General features: G+C 33.9%; 1 protein-coding gene and 1 pseudogene across 1 annotated transcript in view; both read left to right on the forward strand.

Moving 5' to 3' along the window:
- LOC130895183 (transcriptional regulator Myc-A-like) overlaps positions 1–12,505 on the forward strand; it is a 143,931-nt gene that overhangs the window by 95,523 nt on the left and 35,903 nt on the right. The gene's annotated exons all lie outside the window — the stretch shown is intronic.
- LOC130895185 (40S ribosomal protein S2-like) lies at positions 143–1,406 on the forward strand (annotated as a pseudogene).

Raw genomic sequence — 12,505 nt, forward strand, 5'->3', positions numbered from 1 at the left:
TTATTAGAGAAATTGCAACTGTGTCCAGATGTTTAATACAATTCAAAGAAATCCATTTTTTACAATAATTATACACACGACAATAAGTAACATTTGTTATTTCAACAAGAATAAACCGTTGAACGGATAAAACATCGATCCAATTGACGATGTTGTCCTGCAGCAGTCAGACCTGTCTGAATACGCCCAAATCGTTCGATTTCGTTGAAGCATCGGTCACACACGATCAAATTTCGTTGGATGCGCCCAAATCGTACGTCGCCGCAGTATCAACATCATCTCCTCATATAGTGTATACACATTTTCAATACCAATAAAAATAAATGATAGATACGTTGATGTATCGCATTTTGGACATAACATAAAGCTTTTGCCATTAAGAAAATGTGGGGTGCAACATCGGACAAGTATCTCACCCTTATTTCTTTTCCTTCCAAGAATCGTCTTGCACAGTTCGGTCTTACATCATGTTGCTTTTTCTGTTCTCAATCGCCGGATACTTCTCAATCGGAGATTGGTTAATTTGTCCAGGTTTCAACACACCAAACACATAGAAGCGCCTTTTTGGCATGTGAAGTCAGCTTTGCAGTACTTCGTGGTGACTCATTTTTCGTCTCCAGTTTTCAATCTTTCGTTGACGACGAAAAAGAAAGATCTGAACAAATGGCAGACGCAGCTTTAGCCGGTGGACGTGGTGGTAGTGGGCGAGGTGGTAGCCTAGGAGGTACAAGAGATCGTGGTCGTGGAAAGGAAGACCAAGAGAATGGGTACCAGTCACTAAGTTAGGACGTTTGGTGAAAAATGGAAAAATTCGATCACTAGAACCAATATACTTGTTTTCATTGCCCTTTTATTTAAGGAATTTCAAATCATTGATCATGATGAGGTATTGAAAATCATTCTAGTTCAAAAACAAACTCAAGCCGGTCAACGTACTCGATTCAAGGCTTTTGTTGCTATTGGAGACAGTAAAGGTCATATTGGTTTGGGTGCAAAGTGCAGTAAAGAAGTTACTACAGCTATTATTTTAGCTAAGTTATCTATAGTACCTGTCCGTAGAGGTTACTGGGGTAACAAGATTGGTCAACCTCACATAGTACCTTGCAAGGAAACTGGTAAGTGTGGATCTGTTACTGTGAGGTTAATTCCAGCTTCCCGTGGTACTGGAATCGTATCTGCTCCTGTACCTAAAAAACTTCTTCAGATGGCTGGTATTGACGATTATTATACTTCTTCTAGAGGTTCAACTGGTACATTGGGTAAAGATATGCCTTAGGCTAAAACTCCTTATCAAGAATTTGCTGATTATTTGTCGAAGAATCATCGCCCTGTTACTGAACCTTCAGGTACGGAGAGTGCTTAAGAATTATGATGTTCGTTTTTAAATAAAAAAAAAATAAAATAAAAGGTTCTTTATGTAGTAAGATGTGTTTAAAAGTAATAAAATCGATATTTTTCTAAATATATCGATGTTTTTTAGAACGATGTTGCATACGTAATAAGAATACAAAAACTCAGGTCATGTCAAATCCAAATAGGGAGCCGTCTACGGGTTCCTATATTATTGTTTAATAAACACCCGATTTTTTTTCTCCAAATTTCTTGAATATAAGTATAAAAACTAATTTATTTGTAATTTTAACAAAAATATATCGGAAACTAAAGATATAATCACTGAAAAGTTAGTCTTCCTTCAAATCGCCCTCTGGTATCGATAATTTGTATCATATTTCTTTCTGGGAATACGAAAACAAAAAATTATGACATAATGACGGGTGAATGTTGTGTCAACTGTCAAATAAATAAAGATAAGCCATCGATATTTCATTAAACAGATAATTTTATCTCTTTTGTACACCATGTGATTGAGAAATTGTATGGGGATTGACGAAGAAAGTTAAGGATTTATGTCATGTATATATGAGATAAGAAAACATGAGAACCAGATAGATTACTTCCTTTTATTTACCACAATTCTAATAGATTATCAATATTGACCTCTGCGGTTTAAATTTTTAAAAACCGTTGTTATCTGTTGAACGAAATCGTCAGAACTAATTTAATATAAATAAAAAGAGCGTATCTTGGATTCGATGGATTCTCGACGGACATTAAATTTTAAAACGGCACAGTTTTTATCTAATCAACAACCTTTTTATAGTTGTAAGCTTGAGAATATTATGAATACAAATATAACCTTTATCTCGGTCAACATTACGACTACAAGCATACATTGTATAACGTATTACTTAATTCCATTCATATCTACAGTGGTGTAGTTGAAAGTTAAAGGACATTGAATGTTATAAAAAAAGTGATGCAGATAATATTAAACTAATCAAATGTGAAAGGTCGAATTTCAATTAAATATCACGTAAAATTTTATGCATTTAATTTTTTTAGAGATGTACGTGGGTTAAATTAGAAATTTCCAATGTAACAAATATTTTTTTCCATAATTATTTTTATTTTTCAACATTTCAAGTCTATAAGCGATACTTCCAGGTGATAGTTACCGACTTTCTTTTCAAAATAGTTCTTGTTCGAAAAAAATCCCTCTCCTGAAAGTTAAACTTTAAGTTTAGATAATAAATAGTTGCTGGGCGCGGCCAGATCTAGTGAATACGCTAGATAGTCAAATAATTCGTGATAGTACTTCACGCTCTCATCAAATGATGTCAATTTTTGCTATTTACTGAATTAAACAAACCCTCTTATACACTACCGGTTTTTTGCCCACCCTATGCTTTAAGAGATACACAACAACAATATTTTGAAGAATTATTAAATTTCGATACATCGATGTAACCCCCTTTTTCTTTCATTATTTCTGTGTTCAATTTTGGCATTTTCTATAAGAATTTGGACAAATATTTTATATTAGTTCTTCCAAAGATGTGAAGTGGAATTAGGACACTGTTTTTTGATATCTCACGACAATCGGGTTGAGGCGTGGCAAGTGGAACGGTCAAAATCTTGGTAATTTTATACTTTCGCCGTCCCCTCGTTTTTTGGCTCTAGAAAATCGAAAAATCATCCGATTTCGATGAATTTTTTTTTTAAATCTTCGTTTTTACGGCGGATTTATATTATTTATATAGGTTTCATGGTTTTAAATTGTTGATAATGTGTTGCTTTATAATTGTTGATAACTTTTTTGCAAATAATCAAATGAAGTTGTTATTTTTTTCCATAATCTACACATAAAAACGGACAAATTGAAAAAAAATTATAAAAAAATGTTGATTTATCATGGTTTTACTATTAAAAATAATAAAAATTTGTCTTAAAATTGACCTTTTCTCACATATTATAGTTTGTACCTTTTTTATTAAGTAATCAATAAAGTTACATGAACAAAAACGTTCTTAAAATCACTTATTGTAATCAAGTGTACAAGTTAACTTTGAAAAATTGACAATTTTCACCATTAATGAAATGTTGACTGTTAAAGAGAATTTAAAGTCATAAAACGATATAAAATATATTTTTTCACAAAAATTCGCCGTAAATCCGAAGATTTAAAAAAAAATTCATCGAAATTGAATGATTTTTCGATTTTCTAGAGCCAAAAAAACGAGGGGAACGTGAAAATACGAGGCATATTTTTTAAGTAAGTACCGTTTTGGAATTAAAAAAAGAAGTGCGAAGATATCGCCATAATTTTATTTTTACATGAAAGCCTGTATCTTACTCTACGTTTCTACATAATTTCCGTGAATATTGAGGCACGTGACATAACGTGGCACCAGTTTTTGAATACCCTCCTCATAAAATTTTGCCGCCTGACTTGTTAACCACTGTATCACAACTGTTTTGCCTTCGTTATCGTCTTGAAGACGCCCAGGTGTTCCTTCAAGTGCAGGAACAAATGGTAGTCGCTGGGCGCCAGATCAGGGCTGTAGGGAGGATGATCTAGAGTTTCCCATTGAAAAGATTTGATGAGATCTTTGGTCCGATTAGCCAAATGCCGCAAAAAGATACCCTTACTCAACTTGCCACGTCTTTTATTCTGGATTGCACGACATTGATTGTCTCATTATGAGGCCGAAACTCCACTAGCAATACTTCTTTTCTGTCCCAAAAAACTGTGCCCATGATTTTCCGGGCAGAAATTTGTTAAACTTCACTTTTTTTGGGTGACGATGAATGTCGCCATTCCATGGATTGTTGTTTCGATTCTGGTGTGACGTAAGTCACCCATGTTTCGTCACCAGTAACAATGTGGTCTAAAAAATCTTCACCTTCATTGTGGTACCGCTCAAGGAATGTCAATGCACTGCCTAAACGTTGGGTTTTGTGCAAATCCGTCCACTTTCTGCGCCAAATCTTCATTAACGACCGAAGGACGTCCACTCCGTTCTTCATCATGCACATTCGTGCGGCCATCTTTAAATGCTCTCGCCCATTTCCTCACCATTCCATCACTCATAATGTTTTGTCCGTAAACTTGACAGATCTCACGATGAATATCGATCGGTTTTACGCGTTTAGTACTAAGAAATCGTATAACAGCCCGTACTTCACAATCGGCGGGACTCACTATTGTCGGAGACATCTTAAACACTCAGTAAACAACGTACACAATGAAGAATCAGACTGTAATGGCGTCAGTGCGTAGACAAGAGATGGAGGTAACCAGCTCGCATGTGCGAAACGCTGACCTTGTGGTTGCGGCGGCGGAATCGCAAAACGGTACTTACTTAAAAAATATGCCTCGTATAAAATTACCAAAACCTAACCTCTAAATTCGATTTTATCATCTTGGTCAGCTTCTCTCAATCTCCTCGTTACTGTAGAAAGACTCAAAGGCAGATCCCTAGATTCATCGATCTGAGCTGCTATCTCTGGGCTCATCGATAGTGGTTTTTCGAGGCCGTCCTAAACGGTTTTTTGGTTTGTACCGACACCGTTTCGATCTTTGATTGACAACGTGAAAGAGAAATTTGTTTATATTATATAACACTTTTACGATAAAAAATTATTTCATTAAAAAGAATATAAAAAACTTTTACAATGATTTGTATTGGAATTTTTTTGCTTATAATTTACCTTTCTAAGGAGTTATACTAAATTTTCCACACCTCAGAAGAGTACACATCAAAGTAGCAACACAGATGACTTCCATGTTTTAATATTGTTCATCAATATTTTATATACCATTTCCGCTTCTTAACATGGTCTACAGCCTCTTTTTAATTCCCCAATTAACAAATAAGTAAACAACTTTCTTAATTAATGAAATATTATCTTTGGAAAATATCTGAACATAGTGTTACATCCGGCAACACGGTGTCTCGATGTCTGCTGTGCGTTCATGTCTGGCTTTTGATATTTTCGCTCACTTACGTCACTGAAATGCAAATGGAATGAATTAATTCCTCCACATTCTTTTTATTTCTTTAGATTTTTTTAACGACTGGTTTTATTTCTCGGAATCGCGAATATGAATGGAGAAGACCGTGAGACCTTTAAAAGGATGTGTGTGAATAAAATTTATGATTGTGTGACATTTATTTTATGAATTATTTTGTTGTTTATGTTTACGAACATACATTTGGCACATATATTGCATTGTAAAATATGGATGCATGAAGATATCTTCGTCACTTTTCCAGATACGAGCGATTTTAAATTTTATATTTTGCAATATTGCCAAATGTATAATAGAGGTATAGTATTTCTCGAAGTCGAAGATGAACGTCGGACAGTGGCGTGCATAATTACATAAATTGATGAAAACATTGTTTTTAAACACAAATTACGGCGACACTGATGGCTTATATCATTTCTTAGATATAGTGGATCTCCCATAAATAATTAACTGTTTTGTGACAATGTTAAATATTTAATTGTACCATTTTATTGTTCTTTTTATTTTTACTAAACTTTATTCACTTCACACTAGTAGTTTTTCTGGAATTTTTTAATTAAATATTCACCATCTTTTGAAATTTTACTAACCAAAAACAAAACAAAAATTACCAAAAGATGGCGATTCATATTTCAAAGTAATATTAATAAAATTAAATCGAAGATAAAATAGTTATTTACGTGTAAAGTAGCCTTTTTTCGACGATTGTGACAAACACAAAAGTCGAAAAAAGGATTTTACACACGAATTACATACAATATTTTTTCTATAAGCGAAAATTTTTGTCTATTTATGTATATTTTGAACATTTTAATTAACAAAACAACGGACGTAGTTAAGTTATGAAATTAAGTTATGTCAACTCTTCTCTCGGGCATGTATAAATAAATAATTTTTACTACATAAGTAGGAAAATAAAAAAATGGCATCAGCGCGAATCGAAACTGTGATTTCCCGAGTGTGAGCCTCGTACTCTACTCACTACGTTACGGAGACCTTAATAATACGTTTTTTACGCACTAGTGCGTAAAGTAAAACTTTACGCACTCGTAAGTGTGTCTATACTACATAATTTACGTACAGTAGAAGAATAAATTAATTAAATTAATAGCATTTAGAAACGCGAATAATATTTTTAGTCCTGTAAAAGGATAAAATAAAAAATGTTGTAAAACATTTTTGGTATAAACAATGATACAATTTTTCATCAAGAACGATGTAAATATCAGATGCTGGTGGTGACAAAGACTAAGAAGAAGTGAACATACGAGGTGTATTTAAAAAGTTTGGTGAATGGTATTAAAACAAAATAGAAAGGCACTAATACATTATGATACAAAACACTTCTGAAAACATCTTTTAGAATCGTTCGTAGACTGGATGTCACACGTACTAAAACACGTCCACAAACCTTTCCCCTTTTAGATCCTCCTTCATGCAGGAAAATACAAAGAATTCTGCAAATGCCAGGTGGTTGTTCGAGAATAGTTACGTCAAGCTGAGCCAAGAATTGGCACACATGGATTGCATGGTGGACAAGTGCGTTATCGTGCAGAATATCCCACTGGCCAGTTCTTCGAATTTACAGCAAAAGACACCAGATCGTTTCAAAATTTCCCCTGGGAATTCTGTAGTCACGTTTTGAACTCCTGGTGGTTGCTTCCAACATTGTCAATTTATTTTGTCTTGACCTTTTTTATTCGCGAGGAAAATATAATTTTCATTTTCATTATTGCATCGATTGCCACTTATCAAATTGGTAGCACCAGGTCTGATCCCCAGATCAAATCTTCAGCAGTTTCCATCCCATGGTCCTCGAACTTTGGGGACGATGCAAATCCTCAATTCCTTTGCATTCAATCGTATCTTGAATCAGTAGCATTTTGTTATCAATTTTCAATAATATTTCAACAGATTTTTATGTCCATTCGTTGTTTCATTGCACGTTGACACTACTTCTCTCACCCACTGCCCTCAGCTACCCGTAGCACATTTTCCCATGACAGCCACGAGGTTTTTTGATAGGGGGCGCTCCTTGACATGTTTCTAGATTGTCATATTTAGGCGCGTGCGCTTAGCATATGTTGCCGTCGATATATCGGACCGACATATCTAGTTTAGGTACAGAAATGTTGAGAAAAATTGATTATAAAGGAACTACGAGGTCTGGCTATTAAATAACGAGACTGGTTACGAAAAAGGGTTTTATTATAAAAATGATTTTACATTCGAATGCTCCCCTTCAATATACTGAGGGCCTTTAGGAGCTCTGACGTTTTTTGCTTTACCTTTTTCATCGATTCAAATCGGGTCCATTTCAAAGCAGATCTTTTTCTAACTTCTCAAAGAAATCTGAGTAGACCCGTTGATGAAAGAACTTTTCTAACCATTTCTAACTCATTCGACGATCTGCACGCAAAATTTGGTTGATTTTGGTCACTGTTTCCGGTGTTGAAACAGTAACAGGGCGAACTGGGTGTTGGTCATCTTCAGTGCTTTCTCGGCCCTTACTAAAACGCTTACACCACTCAAAAACACGCGCAGTAGATGGAGAATTGTCCCCATAGGTCTCTTGCAGCAATTTATAGCACTCAGTCGGAGTTTTTACCAATTTAACGAGAAATTTAAGATTTAAGTTCATCAGTAGCTATCATTTAAATCATTAGATCAATTGTGACAAGATTAACTTCAACAATTTCATTTTTTAGTACATTTCAAAAAAACTTGTTTTAAAAAAGATTTACGAACAAGTATTTTTAATTAGGATAACCCGTATATTTTATAATTGTCTGTCAGTATTTAATCGTGGATGCAATTTACAAACTATATATAGTCAATATTGACCATTAATGTGAAGAAATGTTTACAAAATAAATACTATTCCGGTATATAGAGAAAGCAGTCACCAAAAACAATTCAAAGTGATATTAAATACGACCTCCATGTCTTTGGGAACAGTAATCCATTCTTAATGAAAATTCATTCAAGAATGAATGCCACCGATATCAACGTTTGACCTTTCCTCATTGGGATAACCGCGACGCATATGCGTGAGGCGTATGTGCTCAGGTGTGGGACAAAATGTATTAACAATTCAAATTTCCCACATAAGATTCTTGAATTCATATTAAAACGTTTTTACGACATTACATTTGTTAGTTCTTTTCATCTGTTGTCATATTTGAATATCAAAAATTATCTTCTTCAAGTCGAATTTACGGAAAGTCAATATTTGGCTTTTCTCTCTGTAATAGTATTCGATGTATTTTCTTAAAATTCCCATATATTTTCAGTTGTCTCGTCTTGATGAAAATATTTTTTATTTGATTCCCTTATACCCCGTCTTTCTTCAACTTAATCTGGCTTTTTTCTTTAGGAGGCCAGGTTCCACTACTCCACGCTGTTATTTTTGATACATATTCGATTTATTTTTTCCCCATAATATTCCAAGTTGTCGGATCACTGCTTTGTTATTTCTTCCAATGTAGGAGTATCCGAAAATATATGTATATTACTCAAACCACTATAAATTTTTAACAACGTGATTGTGATGAAATATAGTCTATTTTTATTATAGAGAGTAATAAAATGATGAAGCATTCGTAATCCATACGCGTATCACTTCTGTTAGAAGTAGAAACTTTGATTTCCGAGCAACCGATTCATATTAGAATAATTTTTATATAAACGAAAATTTCAGCTCCATACACTTATCTCAGCGATGTTCAATAAGTTCCATACCGCCAAGCTCCTCAAAATAGCCAAGTCTGGGAACAGAAAATAATCCTAGGGGAGCTAAATCTGGGAAATAGGATACATGAGGTAGCAATTTAACGGATGTTTGAGCTGGTGCACTGTCTTAATGAAACAACACTTTCTTCTTAGCCAAATGCGGTCGTTTTTGCTTGATTTCTTCTCTCAAAAGTTCATATAACATTCTCCGTTGATAGTTTTTTCCTTTTTCAACATAGTCAATGAAAGTCATCTCACGCGCATTCCAAAAAACCTACGCCATGACCTAGTCTGCAGATGGAATCGTCTTTGCCTTCTTTGGAGCCGGTTCTCCCTTTTCAGTTCATTGTTTTGATTGTTCTTTTGTATGGATGTGAAATCATAGACCAACGTTATGAAACGGCGTAAAAATTCAGGATTATTTTTGTGAAACACTCGATGAAAACGACGCCGTTATTTTCCATTGTGAGCAAACGCGGCACCCATTTTACGCACAGTTTTCTCATGTCCAAATTCTTAGTTAATATGCGGTGTATCGCACTTTTTGAAATGACTACCACGTCTGCTAGCTCGCTCATTTTCAGTCGACGATCAAGCAGCACCGCCTCGTGGATTTTCTTCAACATTTCTGGAAGGCCAATCTCACCCAGAGTAGAATCTAGTACAGCTTTTATATTGGTTTACAAATTCACTGAAACTGTTCATTTTTGATTGATGCCAAACAAATACTAAATAACGTGGCGTCTTCAAACTCGAATCATATGCTGTACAGATTGGGTACTTTCTATTACAGTGGTATTTTTCAAGCAACTCCCCCCATCTCTTGGTTATGCTAGGTCCTTCTGGGACAATTCTCGTGAGTACAGCTACTTCTTACAAATCCAAATAAGAAGATAAATCCTTACAACCAAGATTCACAATCAAGTTTCTTGATCATAATGAAAAAAACAAAAAAAAAGAAGGTGGGTAGAGTTGTAGAATTCACCTTGGCTGGTGAATCGGTTCACGAGGCTAAAGAAAAACACTGAAAACCTGCGACTTAACCATCGACGAGGTAGCATTGAATACATCAACACTAACGCGCATGCGTCGAGAGATTCTCACTGATACTTAGGCCCTTTTGAACCGTTTAAGTGAGTAGAGAGGATTTTTCTGAAAATTTGAGAAAATCGAGCAAAGAGCTGTCATTAAAATACACACTACGGAGTCTCCGTATAGAGGACGTTATCGGAATCAAAAACGCCTATTTTGGAAAGAAATAAAATATGCTAAGCTGACAGGTCATCCACCCATATCAGATACCGTGATTTGAAACTATTCTGTGTTGTTGAGTTCAAATACATTAAGGATATTTTGAAACGTGTTCAAACTAATTTCAATCATGAATAATATTTTTTTATTATTAGAAATATAAATAGCAACCCTCGTATTGAATTAATTAAAGGTATTTATAGGATATTCACACTGTATATATTATAAACAACTTTTTTTTTGAGAATTATTGAATGGCAAGACGTTGCCAAATTAACTGTTATAAAAATTCGGTAAGGCAACAACCGCGATAGAGTCCGTCAGGAAATGATATAAATACCACGTGTATCAGATTAACCTTGACACAATAAATGAACACTGTCACATTTTTACGATTATTACGCATAAATGAAAGCAATCCAATAGTCCGGTTCATGAATAAAATTATTCATTCAAATGGGATACTTGCCAATATAAATATAGGTATAAAATATCAGTAGCTGAAAATACGTGGTTAGGTTAGGTTAGGTTGGGTTAGGAAAAATTTTTTTCATCCCATTTCCTTGCAAGACGCCAAAAATCCTTTCAGTTACAATCATCTAGTGTGTGCTAGAGTATATTTGAAGACAATCGGTGGATTCCCATATAATATTTAATAAATTGTTTTTTATGAGGATACAAATGTCGATTTTTTTGTGAAAATGTTAAAAAAAACATAAATTAATGATTATTTTTTCAAATTTTGGTTGAAAAAACATGTTTAAAACTTGTTTGTAACATATAAATAGATTTCAAAATCACGTCTCGTATTATTAGTTAGACTTGGATGTGATTGAAAATAACAGTTGTTTCTTATTATTTATCTGCTATTATTTTATATACCACGTGATCAAATTTGATCTGAACTAATGAAATAATCAGCATCGAGCGCACAGATCATATAGAAGGGTGCAAGCACATTTGCAGGTATCTTCAATCCCTCTATTTAGCTTGAAATGTTTATTAAATAAATATTTCATCAAATTGAGATCTAAAACACCAAAAAGCAAAAGAAGTAATATTATGTCAAGTGCCTTGTACTAATTACGACGCTGTCAACATAGGGCAAACATCTCATTATTTAGAAAATAGACTAAAAGGTCATCAATACGATAAAAAAATGAAACTGCGTTGACGAACCATGGAATATCAAAAAAAAAAACAAATTCAATTATAAAAATTCAAAAATTCTTGGAACGGAATCTAATACACAAAAAGACAATTTTTAGAAACGGTTCACATTTATAAAAACGAAAAAACTATAAATTAATAAAAGATCTAAATAAAAAAACTAATTTTAAAACAGAATAGACCTGAAATCAAGAATATTTAGATGCATTAATATATCAAAAGGTCTAAGAAATTAAAAAAAAATGGTACCGAAATCGTCATATATTTGAAGGAAGACATTATTTCACTATTACACTATTTACATTACACTATTACACTACAACTAAACGAACCATTTTTCAATTGAAAACTAAATGTTATATATATTTATACATGATGCGATTTGTTCGAACACTCAGTTATATCCTACCATAAGTTAAGCATACTTAAGGTTTCTCTCCATGATTCGAGTGCTAGTTTCTTCCTTTCAAACCTCCATGTTCAAATTATTACGTATTCACGTTGACCGTTGATCTTCACCAAACAAGTACAAGAAAAAAAGGTGAGATGAAGAAATAAATATTCACGAGGAAACGTCTTGAAACAGATATCTCTCTAACCCCGTGATATGGGAATTTTTTGAATTTTCCTATCAGTTCAAAAGACCTTTTACATTCCATTTATGTGTATCTTCTGGATTTGGAAAACTACGACCAAAAACATGAAGAGGATGCGTATGTTTTCGTAGAAGCGAAGCTCTAAATGGTATTAAACATGATATTAGTTGTTGTAAGCCACTGGAAGGTACACTACCGGCCAAAAGTTTTTGCCCACCTCATAATTCATTCACTTGCAAGTACCGGCTGATTTGTTTATTAATCTTAAACTGTTAATTATTTCTTCGCAGTGTAGTTTAGTTCCAGTAAGCCCTGGGACTCAGACTCGTAAGTTTTAAAAAGATATATCGGTTGAAAATCGCGAGTTTCCATGGAAAGTTGA

This window comes from Diorhabda carinulata, chromosome 6 (genome assembly GCF_026250575.1).
Source record: "Diorhabda carinulata isolate Delta chromosome 6, icDioCari1.1, whole genome shotgun sequence".
Classification (NCBI taxonomy): Eukaryota; Metazoa; Arthropoda; class Insecta; order Coleoptera; family Chrysomelidae; genus Diorhabda; species Diorhabda carinulata.